Consider the following 17,781-nt stretch of genomic DNA (forward strand, 5'->3'; position numbering starts at 1 on the left):
ATACCAGATTTTGCTTAACGCATTTTTATGGCATTTCAACTGGGTGAAACTATAAAATCAAGGTTAATCAATGCGCTTGATTTTGTAGATTTTTTTTTATACCCACCATCAAAAAAGATAGATGGTGTATTGATTTTGTCATTCAGTTTGTAACACATGGTCATAGACCAATAAAAGTATAAGTATATATTCTGGATCCTCCTGTGTGGACTCTATTTCAACAGACAGAAGGACGGACATTACTAGATTTTCTTAGACTTTAATGTAGAGGTAGAATACTTATATACTTTTGTCTATATAGTTTATAACCAATATATTGATGTGTTAAAAATGGAATACCAAAATCAATATACCCCCTATCTTTTTGATACCCCCAATCGAAATTAATACACCAGTAAAAAAATTTATTTATGTTTAAATAATAAAAATAAAATAATGCACAATAAAATTAAACATTATTATAATAAATTAGTTTTTATTTAAACTGTTAACCAAATGAAAAAGGTAAGCTAATTAAAATACAGTCGACACCCAGAAACCAATGTACATATGTATACGTTTTTAAGTAATTGAGCAATTGTAGACACTTTCCTGTGCCCGATCTCGAATTTCTCTAGCACAAAGTGGTATACAATTAAAACGAGATATAATTCTGTAACTTCTAAACTGTTTGTCTAATTGTAATAAAATATACGTAAAGTGAAAATTTTAGTTTTAAATTTCAACCAAAAGGACGAAGTGGGTCACTCGGGTATGTTAAATTTTTAAAACAATTATATTTCTTCGTTTGTGCTCCGAAAAATACTTTTATAGAATTTGCTTATCATATCTTCTAGCTTATGAGACATTCACATTAGGAAATAAAATTTTATAAATTCCACTCCAGTTTTTGGATAACAGTGAGTCCAAATATTTATATTTCCCATCAAAAAATGATATTTAGAGTGAAAACATAAAAGTCTATTTATTTTAGTAAATAGATGTGATAAAGCAGTGAAAATCTGAGATCACTTCTATTTGCCACCAAAAAGACATGTTTAGAGTGAAAACACAAAAGTCCATTTATCTTGGAAACAAAGCTAAAACAATAACTCTTTGTGATCACTTTTAGGTATATTCCACCAAGAAATGATGTTTTAAGTAAAAATATTAAAGTTCAATTATTTTGAAAACTACAAGAGATAAAGCTTAAACAATGACAATCTTTGATCATCGCTATTTCCCACAAAAAATCATAAAAGTCTATTTGTCTTGGAAACTAGAAAAGATAGAGCGTAAAAGAAGAGAGGTCCAAAACAATGATAACTTTTTTCTCACCAAAAATCGGTTTTTGAGAGAATACATGTTTACTAATGCCATTGTGGCGCCTCTAGATGCGGTCGGTGATAATTTATACGGTTCTATGTATTTAAATTATTAAGTACTTACATTAGAGGCTTTTGTCTGGACACGTAAATGTATGCAATGCAATGTATTAACCTGTATATAGATAAGTATGAATTTTACAAGTACCGCCAGTACTTAGGACTTAGTTAGCAGCTATTGTATGGTTGTTTAATAAAATTTTAATTACACTTTACTCAAATTTCACTTGCATTGTACAAATAATAAGTTATATCGTAATAATGATTTTTTTATATTATTGTCCATGCTTTTACTTGTGCTCTGTTCTTTTGTGCCGAAAAAGTCAACATTTTACTATTCAGTAAAAGTTTTACAAACATATTATTTTATTCTTGACTCTATCATTGCTGACCAATATGATATGATATTTTCAAGGTCATGATATTTTCAATGTTTTGCCATTAAATATTTTAATGCAATATTTAAAATGTAAATTGTTTCGATATTTAAATTTTAAGAAAATCTATGGCATTTAAATATGTATTTATTAAAATTTCTCTAAAATCCAGTACGTATGATGAATATTTATTGTACTCAAACCACCAACACTTATACGCACTGTTAGTTATTTTAAAACTTATGTATTTCTTGTTTTAATATAAGTAGCTGGCTGATTGATGCGCATTAATACCATTTACCAAATGGAATTTTAATTTAGTGGTTAAAATGCTTTCAGGGTATTTAAGGCAAATTATGTAGAAATAAAAAATAATTATAACGCAATATATTTTGTATTGTTTTGCCGCAAGTATTTTATTGAAAACATTCAATTGTATGGAAACAGAATACCTTGTTATGATATTCAAACAAAGCAAAAGTCAACGTATATTTTCGTTTTATATTACATAGGTAAAGGATAAAAGCCACAAATAAATTTGTTTATATGCAGAAGCTCATGTACAAATGTTAAGTACCATAAATATGTGTGTTTTTATGTGTTTGTAATTAAATGTGTTATTTTAGTCACTTAAAAATTATTCATAACCAGCAAAAAATAATTTATTTTATTACATTTGTGTTTAAATACTTATTAATTTGAGCACACTATTTACATGTTGTATTTGCTTAGTGTGGATGTTGTGGGTTCGATTTACACCAGATATTTTGCTATGTTTATTTTTAATAGGCGTATGGATATCGTCATCCCACGAAGGACCATATGTATACGAATATACATCTCATGTATATGAGATACATATATTACACCGTTATCTTTCACAAATATATATATATATATTTTTTTTTTTGAAACAAATACGAATTAAATTGTTAATATCGATATCTGGAATGATGCAAAAGATATAAATTTGCAAAATAAAAATTGTTGGAAGAAAAATTTTAAGTTGGCAATACCAAACAAACCTAATTATTACACCAAACAAACCTAATTAAAGAAAATATTCATGCATTTATTAATCGTTCTAGAATTTAATAACGATTTAGAATATATGTTTATACTTTTGTGGGTATTCGAACAATATTTCATTGTGTTGACAATACACAAAGAATGACAAACTTATATATACCCTCTATCAGGAGGGTATAAAAACAAAAAAATTCTTAGTAAATATTGCAACAGATGTACAAATGAATAAATACAAAATATGAACGATATATTTTCTTTTGCTTGTTAATAAGCATGTTTGCCTTTACATTTTTTATACCTTTTTCATTCCTTTTAGAAAATATAAATAAAAAATCATATTTCTTCTTCATAACATTCATTCTATAACTTGATTTTTATAAACATAAATTTATTTAACCGTAAACTGTTTGTCACAAATATAGCGAACAACACTCACGCACTGACTCTACAGAATTTCAATCATCATTATAAAAATAGTATAACGCCTAGAGCCATTATTGCTCTTAACGGGACAAAATGCTTTCGTCATATTATATTGTACTCTTCACCTACGTGAAAATTGTATTAAGCAAATGTTGAATGCTTTACATAAAGACCTGCTTATGTAACGACTCAACCGCCCATTGTGCTTCTTACATATAGGTAGCAATTTACGTATATGGAATTTCCGTTCCAGTATACGTGCACTTTAGTCAAGCACTAGATTTCTAATCTCAGACTATTGCAGCAACATTGCTTAACTTGCGAGTTACAAAAACATTGCTGCGTTTATAAAAACACAAATGGAATAGGCCTCTTTTGAGTGGACAACAGTACCTAAAAACGTAACCGGTAGATAGAAGTACGAGTCCATCACTTTGTTCTTACTCATAGAAGGAACTGTGGTAAATATGGTATGAACAGAGTTTGCTCTAAAGATACTTGGACAAGGAAGGGAAGTTCATTGGTATTACTTGTATACGATACCTTTCATCCGTCACTCTCATATGAGAACAACATACGTCAGTCTCACTCTAGGTATACGGGCGGTTGAGTTCCGTATACGGTATCCCACCACTTTCATCCTGTCTTATATACATATAAGATGATGTTTCCTTTCATCAAGGAAACATGCCCGGAATAGGGAATATATAAGTCATTAAACCCACCATCAAAAAAGATGGGGGGTATATTGATTTTGTCATTCCGTGTGTAACACATCGATATATTGCTCAAAGACTCCATATATATGTATGTTGGGACCTCGTAAGATTTTATCACGATCTATCTATGTCCGTCCGTCTGTCTGTTGTTGGCACGATAGCCTTCACAAAATTAAAGATAGGGAGATGAAATTTTCTTAAAATATGTTTGGTATTGAAAATGGGTAAAGTAATGTACCCCCCGAAATAATGGGTAAAAAGCTTCAAACTTTCACTAATTCGCTGTTTATGAAGCAAATAAGGTCCCCATCACTTTAAGGCCCATCTTAAAGTAATGAAATTCGGCTCAATTAAGTTCCTCGCTAGCTCAACTGAAATCTTCTTATGTATGTATATATAACCCTACTCCATATATAAATTAGTACTATCAATAGTTAAACCCCCCATTAATGGACCTCTTTTAAATGTTACCTTGATATTCTCATTAATATCGATATATAATAATAAAATATTCAAAATATCAAAGTTCATTTATATGGCAGTGATTTGATGGTGGGTATAAAAGATTCGGTATAGCCGAATATAAAACTCTTACTTGTTTAATTTGTAATTTTCACAATATAATTTTCCGAGTACACAATTTTATGGATTGTTATAGTTAGCGGAGTCGATTTATCCCTGTCCGTAAAACTAATATTTAGATCTGCGTTGTAATAGTAATATCGAGAAAAACTAAATAAATTGAAAATACATACTATGGTGAGAGTTATATAAGATTCGGAAAAGGCGAATATACCTTTTACTTGTTTTAATTAGAAGTATGAGTAGGTTATTATGTGCAACTACCATTTTTATATTTATTTATATAAGAAAGTTGTTATGTAATCTATATTTGACGTAATAAGTTTCAAAACCAAAATAGAACAAAATAATCAATACAAGAGTATCGAATTTAATTCAGTAACTTGAACTTGACCTTTTATTAATATAAAACTTAGAAACAAATTCATTACTGCATAAATAGAATATATAGAGACATTTAATGTCCAACAAAATGATTTTAATTATATAAACTTATATAATTGTTATCAAAATTTTAGAAATAAAAAATTGGCTTTTTTAAGAAATATAATTAAAAGTTACACAATAACTGTTTTAGGCAACATAAAAAAATAAATGTTGTTCATAACTGTTATTATTTAAATTATATTTTTCTATTATTACTTAACATTTATATATGATAAATATTATTTTTCCTTGTCAATAAAAATTTTCTAGTGGGGAGAGTATATTGGGGTTGTGCTGATGTTTGTACCGCACAATAATATTTTTCTTATACCCATAGTTATGTTTAATATACTTATATCTCGAAAAAAAAGCTGCAAAACCAAGTTCTACACTAGACTTGATGTCCCTCATGAATTCCATAATTGTTTTATTATGTAAAACATTTAAATTAATATAGAAATAATGGTCAATAATGAACTTAATCTTTAGTTTGCAGACTATTCTGTTGACTAAATGTTCTATAGGCTTGTCTACGGAGTGTTCTATTAGATAAAATACTGAGTATTACATTTAATAGTCTATAGGCTAATCTAGTGACTAATTAATTGACTAAACAATTGTCTAGTATGCTGATAAATATGCTGGCTAGTATGTAAGATGCTTACTATTGATTAGTCTATTGATTACTAGACAATAACTAGTCTTTCAGTTAGTCTACAGACTTTACTATAGACTTCCAATCAACTAGTCAATGTATTATTCTATGATCTAAGTAGTTCATATATTTATTACTTTAAGTACTGGTTTATGGATTATAAATTTTCCATCCCTGTTTCTACTAACTTTAAAGCAATCAACGTAATATTTATATTATTTTTTTTTCCTTTATTCATTTGAAAAACTTCAAATTTGGCAGAAAATCAAAGTTTTCATTCGCAACTGACTGGAATGGCATGACGTAATAACGCGATCGTCGATTTATGTACGAATTTTGCAACAAACTTTAATTTTATCATTTTAATGTTTTAGTTTTTTGTTTGAGAATTTTAAATAAGTAAGACGTATGTTGCTTAATCGACAAGATTTTTATGTTTACACCCAAGTATTTGTGGGTGCAAATATATGCTTTGTGGTGTCTATATGATTTAGTTTTACAAGATAATGTGGTTTTGTAGATACAATCAATGTGTACTTATGTATATTTCTGCTCTTTTTTCTCCTTTTTTGTTTAAACTTTTATTACATTCACTTTCTATTTTACATCCTTACCCCCTTGCACTAGTTTTTATACCCACCATCAAAAAAGATGGGGGTATATTGATTTTGTCATTCCGTTTGTAACACATCGAAATATTAGTCATAGACCCAAAAAAGTATATATATTCCGGGTCCTGAAATATTAATAAAAACGATCTAGCCATGTCCGTCCGTCTGACCGTCTGTCTGTTGAAATCACGATAGGGACACACGAGAGAAGCTAGACAGTTGAAATTTTGCATAAATATTCCCTATTTCTAAGGTTTGTTTGGTATTGAAAATGGGTTATATCGGTCCACTTTTTCGGATAGCCACCATACAAGTGGACCTCATGAAAACAGCTTTAACAAGCATAACTGCAATAAAAGCACGAGTATAGCGATGAAATTCGACATAAGTTAGTTTCAAATGAGCCAAAATCTTTCTACCAAATTTTTTGAGGTTCATAATCCTCCCTGCCCCTTCAGCAATGAAATTCGGTATATGTAAGTTTCTTACAAACTAAAATATCTCTAGTATTTTTTTAGGATCGGCCCATATAATGTCCCCTTCGGAAAATCACTATTTTAATTACTAGCTTAAAAATAAGAATATAGTAATAAAATTCGATGCATATAAGCTTCATACGAGTCACAATCTCTCTACTAAATTTTATAAGGATCGGTTGGACTTTACCCAATATAAGGTCCCCTTCAAAATATTACTTAAACGCTCATTACTGGTGAAAAAATGCGAGTATAGCGATAAAATGATACAAGTATGTAAGTTTCTTGCCCTCCAAAATCTCTCTACCAAATTGTATGTGGATCGGTTCATAATTAACCCTAACCCCCTTATAAGGTCACCTTCATTGATTGATTATTGATTTAAGACATATTCCAAATATCACCTTGTTTATAGGGGAGCATTCCTTGATGGTGGGTATATAAGATTCGGCACAGCCGAATATAACACTCTTACTTATTAAAGTTGATTTTGGAGCAATTTTTTATACAACTTTCTTTTACTACATACATTTTTCATTTATCTTAAGTTGGTCGGTTTTGAACAGCAACGTATGAGTATTGGTGAATAAAGTAAAAACTATTTTAAATTACTTTACTTTTACATTAATCCCATTTTATGTTTAACGTTAGCGTTAGTTTAGCTCATAAGGCACTAAGAGTGCTGTTGAGCATTGAAAGTTTTCCTGTTTCATCGAAATTAGCTATTTATAGTAAATTTTAGCAAGAAATAAAAAAAGATAAGCATTATAAAGAAGAAAATGAGAAAATGCAACAATTATCGTTAACTTGAATAGGAAACTTATTTTGAATAGGTACTCAAACTTAAAGCATGTTAAGTAATTAATGTATTTTAAATAATTTAGTAATTTTTACATGTTCTGTTAAATATGGAATGTTATCGGATAGTCTGTAAGAATTTAAATATATTAGCTAATTTAGCCTTCAGTGTCTTTTGGTTGTTGAAAAATATGTGAACATCTGTTGACGCCATTTTAGACTTAAAAGCTAGTCTTGCAAACATTACGGAGTTTTTTTATGTAGATCCCCAACTCATTTTTGTTTTCCCGTTTAAAGTTAACAATTCAACAATAGATTTCAGCAGCTCCAATGTTCCTTTTGAACATAATCTTCTATTTAGGACCAATATCTTACGGTTCGTAGCGCATTGATTATTATAATTTACAAAATGGCTTAATAAAATTGTTTTTTTTATATTTTTAAAATAAGTTTAGGTACTAAACATTTCCTTTTTCGATCATGTTAAGGATATAAAATGCAAAAAATATTAAAGAAACAAAAAAGAACAGTAATAATTATTATTTCTGTTGACATAATCTCTATTCAAACAGACAAATAGACACATACATACATACTTAGTATATCACTTTTTCGGCTTTGATTGGAATGAACTTTTTTCCCTCAACAGTAGAATTTTTCTATAGCACGTGTAAAAAAAATAATAAGAACAAGTGAGAGTGTTATATTCAGCAGTGTCGAATTTCATATACCCACCTTCAAAACGTCTAACATATACCGTAAAAGGAATGCTCCCCTATAAACATCAAAGTGATATTTGGAATATGGATTAAGTCAATTATGAACTAAGCTCGTTTGAAATAACAAAATATAAAATTTTTAAAACAAAATATTTTTGGTAAATTTTTAAACCATGAGAGTATGAGTAATTTTCTGAAGACGACCTTCATATGAGTCGATTATGAACCGATACTCATGAAATTGTGTAAAAAAGATTTCATTTTGTATAGAACTGATTGATGTCAAGTTTTCGATGGTGGGTATCGAAAACAACGAAATAAAAAAGCTGCTTGTATTCATTCACCATGACAACAAATATCTTTTACAATCCATATTTTAATGTCAAATTGTTATTGAAAGAACTAGACAAATGGTAATGACCCTGAAAGAATTTAATATTTTGTCTAATCCATTTAGTGTTGTAAAATATTATTGTAATAATATTCAAAAAGTAGACAATATAAATGGTCATAGCATGTTTCATTACAAGAAGGAAATTGTATTTATGGTAATTCTTTTGAAATAGGAAAAAACTATACTTTTCACCAAAAAGTTGCACTAACTAAGTAACCAACTAACTAACTAACTAACCAACTAACCAACTAACTAACTAACTAACCAACTAACTAACAAAGTCTGCTTGACTTCTTTCAGTTTTCTCACTTTTTATTTCAAATTTAATCCACACAGAAAAAAATGCACAATTTTTTTTTTAAGAATCGTTTGCATAAATAAAATAATATATTATTGTACGTTTGTGCTGATGTTTGTAACACACCATAAAGTATACCGATCGATTCAGAATCACTTTTTGAGTCGATTAAGAAATGTCCGTCCGTCTGTTCATGTAAACCTTGTGCGCAAGGTACAGGATGCAGTTTTCAAGCTAATTTGATGAAATTCGGACCAAGCTTGTTTTTTGGCACAGGGCCTATTGAAAATGGTTAGAAACGGTCCATTATTTCACCTAGCCCCCATACAACCGTACCTCCCGATTTTGACTTTTTATACCATAATTACGTCAAATATTCTATTATCTCTCTAAAAATTGGCACACATAAAATGAATTGATATAATTTTTATTTGGCTTACAACATTTAATGTATAAGTGTTTCAGTTTTCTCAGTACAAACTAATAGTTTCTAGAATGTGAAGTAAAATTGTTGTAAGAATATATACTTATATATAAGTACTTTTTTTACAAAATTTTACAAAGTTTTATTGAATTAGTAAAAGTTTTTGTTAAAATTCAATATGTAATTTTAACAAAATTTTTATAGATTCAATAAGAAACCTTGTGTATTATTATTATTATTGTCCAAATACAATAAATAATTTATCTGTTTCAAATAAGAGATTTGCTTAAATTTTAGTACAAATGCAAATAACTTGCATTATTGTTTCAATAAAATAATTGTTTGGAATTGTTGTGAATATTTATTATTGTTTTTCGTAAATAGTATATTATTTTAATAATAAAAATCCTGACATTTTTTCAATAAAGAATTTACGAATTTGTGTAATTGATTTTACGAATTTAGTTAAAAAAAATACTTGGCTTTATGAATTTTTTATTTGATTTTGAATTTTAATTTTTGAACCAAAATCAGTCTCCTTATATAAGATCATCTTTAGAAAATTTGATGAACAAAAATCAGAAAATTACTAGTACAGCGATAAAAATCGACATAAGAAAGTTTATACTTAGAAATATAATTCTTAATTTCGAATTGAATAAGGACTGATCTATAGCTGACCCTAGCCCCTATATTTTGTTATTTCAAAAACGCTCAATCCATATTTCAAATATCACCGCGATGTTTATAGAGGAACATTCCTTTTACGATATGTGGTAGACGTTTTGATGGTGGCTATATGAGAATCGACACAGCTGAATTTAACACTCGCACTTGTTACCTTTTAAAAATATTCCGTTTTTGACAATATTCGGGGGATAAAAAATTTTCCTTAGAATCTTAATTTCAAAACAAATATATGTTTTTGCGAAGAATTTTAGATAATTCCCTTCAAGATGTAATTTTTTCGAAAAAAAATTATTTATAAATATAAACAATACAAACGGATTGACAAAAATCCAATATGTTTGTGTAAAAATCAAAATTTTTTTATTTTTTGATCGAACAAACCGCAAGCATTTGTGCAGACACGAAACACCCTCATACACTACACTACAGGCATGCACGTAAAATACTTGTAAGTTTGTCAAGCCCCTTGTGTAAAGAAAAAAAATATAATTCATCCTGTCTATTTGTTCATACCTGTGGAATTCGCACTTTTATACTTAAAGCTTTACAAAATATATACAATTTTATATTTTTATAATTTTAACAAATTAAATTTAATTTTAACTGACCACATGGTAGTATGAGTAATGTTTACTATTTATAACAAGTATACTCATGTATACATAATATGTATATCTTTTTGTGAACTGATCGAACATAAAGACAAGAATAACTTGTGCGTTCTTAAAAAATGTATTTAAACATTTATTAATATATTTAAATTTTGTCCTTTATATGTCTAGAAATTGTGTTTTATGGTAGTTTATTATTATATGTTCCTAAGACGTGTGTTTATGTAATCAATATAAAACAATAAAAAATTAAACAACAGAGTTATAAAAACGCTTACAAAACAATGAGATTAAAATTATAACATTATCTAAACAACGAAACAGGTAAAGTTTTACTAAAAAACATAACCCTAATAGTCTGTCAGGAACCAACTAATAAAATTTAAGTTTGTTTTATTTAAATATTTGTTAATTTCATGTTATGACTTTTAAAATATTTTAATTGGAATAAAGTTTCATTTGACTTGTCCAGGTTCAAAAGTATGCGATTACTTCAAAAAAATACTTTTTTAATATCGAATTTTATCGTGTTTGATTTTTTAGTTTTAAATCGACAACATTCTACACAGAAAAAAATATTTCACTCATCATTGTGTAATAATATGGGACCACCAGACATCTGGACTTCAAAATTTATCATATAGCAGATTATATATATAAAAATCGATATTTTTCAGATATTTTTTGAATCACTTATTTGAAGTATCAGAAGTTTTAATGTTGATAATTTGGAAGTCCGGGCTTGCTGTTTGTTTGTACAAAAAATCAAAAAATTGATTTTTACACAAACATATTAAATTTGTGTCAAACCATTTGTATGGTTTATATTCATTAATAACAAATTCGGTGCTTGCACGGGTAATGTAATCGTTTTTAATAAATTGAAATTTAAGGATTTTAGTTTAACAAAATTAAAATAAAAAGGATTAATTATAACTTTAATCATAACAATCACACATATACATTTATTTTTTTAAACAATAGTTTTGTGTTCTTTACTCGACCTTGATTTTTTTAAACCAAAAAAACTTTCATGACAACTACTTCCCTGAAGATAGAAAAAAAATGTCAAAAAAACAAAGGAATAAGTACCAACTCAAGATGTAGATGAAAATAACATTTACTCACTCATCGCAGCAACCAAGGAGCACATAACGGAATAAAAACAATTACAATTTCTCTTGTATTCCTAAACGAAAAACGTGATTTTTCTTCTCGTACTTCTGCATAACAATATTTTAATTACACTACAGCAGCAGCAAACTATACGTAGTGTGTTGAAGGTAGAAGGGGGACCATATCCACTTTTTTGGAGGCGGCTTCAAATTTAAACCACAATACATGTTCTTAATTTTTTTCTTGATTCGGATACTTAGATATGTTGGCTTTAGTTTTATTCCTTTCAATCTTTACTAAGTCATCCTCATGTACATATTTTTTAACTTTTCCGCACTGACCAAAAACGGCGATACCGCCCCATCCATGAGGTAAATGCGCCAAGGGGATGGGGCAGATTTGTCATTAGTAAAATAAAAGAAAAAAATTACAAAAATTAAAACTTATATTGTTGTTTTATATTTTAATTCATTAAACAAAGTATAATAAAACAGATATTTATTGTTTATTTCACAAAACTTAACAAAAAGTAATACAAATTATTACTGATTTTTTCTATATTTTAACCAAATTTTGTTCTACATCACACGCATTACATATATTTAGCGCATGTGCCCCACGGGCAGTTCTAGGGTTTAGTTTAAATTTTTTCGTGCTTCAAATTATATTATCGAAAATATTATTATGTCTATTGTTCACTATTTTTATACTGACCAATATATTTTTTCTATCACAAAAACTAAAAAAAGTTAGCACAAAAAGTTCACACAGTGAAATATTTTCACAGCCCTTTGAAAAACAATTAATCATGTCTACCTCCCATCATATGTAAAGTTAATGTTTCAAATTTTCAGGGATGAAAAATGATCGAAAAACTAAAACAAAATTTGATAATGCGATAAAATCGATTACACCGTTTTCAAGTTATTCGCATTGACAGATGTGCCCCTATGGCGAATGATCTACCCTATATATATACACATATATATGCACATATAAAAACAACATGTAATGACAGAAATAATAAAGAAAATTATATATTTTTCTTATGATGTGAACATTACCTGAATGAGTTTTACACGAGTCGCAAAATGTGAGCATAACTGTGACTTGGTAGATTTTTAGAAGTTATTACCCAAAGTTGATGTCAAATGTGGAACCATTATTCGGTGTTAAAACATTGGTCGAGGAAATTTTAGACTTTTTATTTATTCACCATTTTACTCATCCTACTCTTAATAAATTGTTCACAGTTTTGCAAATTTAATATTAGTTTTTTCATACTAATATATAGAATCAGAAGTGAGACAGTGAAGTACTTATTTTGAAGTAATAATACCAAACATTTTATTTAACAAATATGTAAATTGATTGATTTCGTTTCGAGAGAAACTGATGTTATTATTTCATCATTACATCGTTATGATGATGTTTTGATGTGCTGATAATATCAGTTGTTGGGCCATTGTCTGTTAAAGTTTATATCAAACTGTATCTTAAATTTTTGCGGCCCAGAGGTTACTGTTGAGCTTTTAACACTTCCTATGAAATACCATTTTTCTCTTCGTCGGCTTAAATTTTATTTTTTCGTTATACATAAATCCAATCATAATAAAAAGGGACATTTTAAAACCTGATTTGAATAAAGAAGTACTATTGTAGCAACATTTTTATCTCTAAAGATAACACAAACACATTTACTTGTTACATTTGCTAGATGGCAAGAAATTTATTATACCCTACATAACTCTACTGGGTATTATGAATGTTTGTAACATCATCAGCTCAGAATATATTTCTGAGTCGATTTAGCTATGTCCGTCTTTCTGTGCGTTCATGTAAATCTTGTGCACATACTACACGCAATTTTAAAGATATGTTTTACATACAAGGACGAAGCCTTTTAAAAATGGTTGACATTGGTCTACTATATCTTCTAGCCTCCATAAAACCATTCGTCATGATTAAGACCTTTGAGCTTATAATTATGTTAAATGTTTAAGAATCTTTATAAATTTGGCAATTCTTAGTTTTATATAAGTTTAAGTAATAACAAGTATGAATGTATAGTCGGGTGTATCCGACCATATGATACCCTACACCAGTCAGTATGTATGTATGTATGTATGTATGTATGTATGTATGTATGTATGTATGTATGTATGTATGTATGTATGTATGTATGTATGTACGTATTTTTACTTTTTTGGCAAAAAAAATTATAAGAGGGCTGAAAAAATATGGCCCTATCCTCAAAAATGTTGGTAGGAGGAGTTAAGTCTTCTTCAATATTATTTATGTAGAATTTAAAAGTGTTATTAGTGTTTGTAAGTGAATTTTGACTTTAAGTCATTTTCTGAAGGGGAGTTTGTATGGGAGATAGGGTCAAATGAAGCTGGATCATTACAAAAATCGGTAATGTCATTTAAAATTCTATAAAACTAAGTATTGTCGACATAATATATCATTTAAATTAATTATAAGCCAAAAGGCCCTTTTTGGGGGGTACGGTTGTATGGGGGCTAGTCGAAATAATGGACCGATTTTAACCATTTTCAATAGGCTTCGTTCTTGGGCCAAAAGAAGCGTGTGTGCCAAATTTCATCCAATTATCTTGAAAATTGCTGCCTGTACCTTGCGCACAAGGTTTACATGAACAGCCAGCCAGACGGACGGACGGACATAGCTTAATCGACTCAGAAAATGATTCTAAGCCGATTGGTATACTTTAAGGTGGGTATAGGACGAATATTTTTGTCTGTTACAAACATCAGCACAAACCCCATTATACCCTCCCCACTAAAGTGGTGTAGGGTATAATTATCATAATCATTGGGAATCATTTGACCCTAGTCCCCATAAAAAGTCGTCTTCAGAAAATATCTTGAAGGTGAAATTTCACTTTTAAACACTAGTATCGCGATGATATTCTGCATAAAAAACTTAAGTGTCATCATAAATCACTCTATTAAAATCTTTATGGATAGGACCTTAAATTTTTACTTCTCTTTCAGAAAAATAATCCAAATGTTAATATGGACGACCATGTCCGACAATACATTCTTACTTATTTATATTTCATACTTGTTGTATTTTATACTTTTAAGTAGATGTTATTTTTTTGAGAAAATGTACATTTTTGTCTAGTTTCCTCTATTTTATCTCTTCACTTTTTTTTCCTAAAACATCCAGAGTGCTGCAGTTGGTAAGACATTGCATGACATCAAGTGGTACAAGTGTAATGTTAAAACTAGAAAAATTATTTTAATGATGTTGCGCCGTTCGCAAAAACCTAAAAGAATTGCAATATCATTTTTGAAAACATCAATGATAGCCTTCAGTTCGGTAAGTAGAAAAGTAAATAAAAAACAAGATAATGTTTCTGTTTTATCTTACTTTGTTCATAATATAATCGTAAGACGTATCAGAATCAATGTCATCATCATCTTTACGACCCTTTACATATTGATGGAAACGTTTTACCAGTTGAAACTAATACAGCTCAGTGGTTTAAATGTATTTTTCTTTTATTCTAAGTTGTTTATAAATTTGTAAAGAAATGGAAACTAAAAAGATTTAATTTTCAGTTTTAAATACAAGAGAAAGTATTAACATTTTTTAAAGAACAAACACTAATAAAATGTTGTTTTAAATGATATTAATAAATAAAATATATTTTATCCTATTTTATACATTGATTGATAGACTAGAAAAATACGATTGTTACTGCACAATGATATCTAAATTATACTGGACTAGACATTTATCTATGCCAACTATTAATTTTCCGCTGTTTACCATTTTTTTTTTTCTTTTTTGGAATGTGAGATCCAAAAACTAAAGTTTATTTTTCATGTCCTTTATTATATTTTTTATTTATGTAGCAACAGTTATACTTGGTTTAAGCGGTAATTTAAAATATATTTTACTTTGTTTCTTCAACAGATTTTAAGTATCACCATAGGAAACATTCCTTCAAAGAAGAAAACCTAAAACCGTAACCACAGAATTTTGACAAGGAATTTTAAAATTATGAAGAAAATATAATAAGCGGTTTTAACCAAAAAACCTACACCCAAAGTAAAATGGAAAAAAAAGAAAAATAAATGTTGGACTTATGAAAGGAATTTATTTATGGTAAAAAAAAACATTGCGAAAAACCTCCAACATCACACAAAGGATCCAATATACATATAATCACAACTCAGTTTGATATTGTTCAGTTCAGCACAGTTCAGTTAACATATTGTTGGATTTGGTTTATTTATTATGATTGATATGTTCTATTTTTGATTATACATGTTTTTCTGTAGAAAAACAATGACGCAAAAAAGAAAAAAAAATTATACAACCAACCGTTCTATGAATTTTTCGTTGATTTAATGTACAAGTTAGTATAGAAAATTTATTAGGTGAGATTTACAAATTAATATATTTTTCGTTCTTCTATTACAAGAGGATTTTTTTATGTTCTTTGTATGGAATTTTAATTAAGGAAATATTTTATGTAACAAAAATAATAAAATAAAATAAAATAAAATAATAACAAATGACACTGAAACCAAAAAAAAAAATAACAACTGTTTACTTATGTGGAGTAACTCATATGTATACATGTAAGAATATAAGACCAAGTTAATTTTGGTTCAAACGCTGTTTTAAACAATTTAATTTGAAACATGTTGTTTTATTAATATGTAACACCGTCTTTTTGAACAAATGGCAGTCATTAAGTTAAACATAATTGTTTCAATTGTATGCACTTAGTATTAATAAAAGACAGCTGTACGTGTACTTGATAACTAATCATTCAAATGTTTATCATACGCCTGAGACTATTCACAAAACATGGAACAAATATAAACAACAACATTTAGCAGCACAAGGGAATTGATTAACTCTAGGGATGTATTAACTAATCGCACGTTTTGATACAATTCAGTACTAAAAATAACCGTATTGCTTCTGATAGTTCGTGGAGAAACTTTGCGATGAAAAGAAACTAACTAACCAACTAACCAACTAACTAACTAACTAACTAACTAAATAACTAACTAACCAACTACCTAACTACCTAACCAACTAACTAACTAACAAACTAACCAACAAACTAACTAACTAACCAACTAACTAACCAACTAACTAACCAACTAACTAACTAACGAACTAACTGACTAACTAACTAACTGACTGACTGACTGACTGACTGACTAACTAACCATATAAAGTCTCCTTATAACTGACTAAAGGAAGCATCTAATGTTCGGCACAAGCATGTCTTATAGGAACCTTAATAGTTTTGAAAACATTAAATGACACTAATTCTCATTTTTACCACCTCAGTTATAGTTTAACTGATATTCTTTCAGTTAAGACAATTTTTGTATGAGAACTGTCAATATAACTTAAAGTGAGAAAATAATAATAATATCGCTTATTATTAGACTGAAAAAAGTAGCAAAGCTATGAAATTCAAAATGAAGAAGATTTGTATAATCTAAAGTCGTTCTAGATAATTTGATGACGTTTGATTTGGTGATATTTGACCCTATACGAGTACAGTGATAAAATTATACATAAACAAAATAGTTTTACGAGGACCACGCCATAATTGATCTTATAAATGAAAAAAACATTGATTCTAAAATACAAATATTTATTCACCATCAAATCAAACATTAATGATTTGATGGTGAGTACACTGAAAATAATCCATGCTCAACTTTACGAAAAAAAATTCGTAACTTCTATTTTCATAATATTTACAAAAAAAAATCGTGTATAATACGAAATATTATTTAATAAAACCTATTTCTATTTTTACGAAAGTACGAAAACCTTTCGTAATATTTTTTTCTTAAATTTTTGCGAAATTAAACATAGTGATATTAATTATAGTAAAAACTACAACATTTTTATAAAATTTAAGAAAAAGTATAATATTATTCACGAATTATTTTCATAAAAAAAAATTAAAATTCGTGTGGAGAATAATTTTGAACTAAAATTAGAAAATTTATTTTAAAATGAACAAAAATGTTTGAATAAATTAATATTTCGTAAATTTTA

This window comes from Lucilia cuprina, chromosome 2 (assembly GCF_022045245.1).
Source record: "Lucilia cuprina isolate Lc7/37 chromosome 2, ASM2204524v1, whole genome shotgun sequence".
NCBI classification, from domain to species: Eukaryota; Metazoa; Arthropoda; class Insecta; order Diptera; family Calliphoridae; genus Lucilia; species Lucilia cuprina.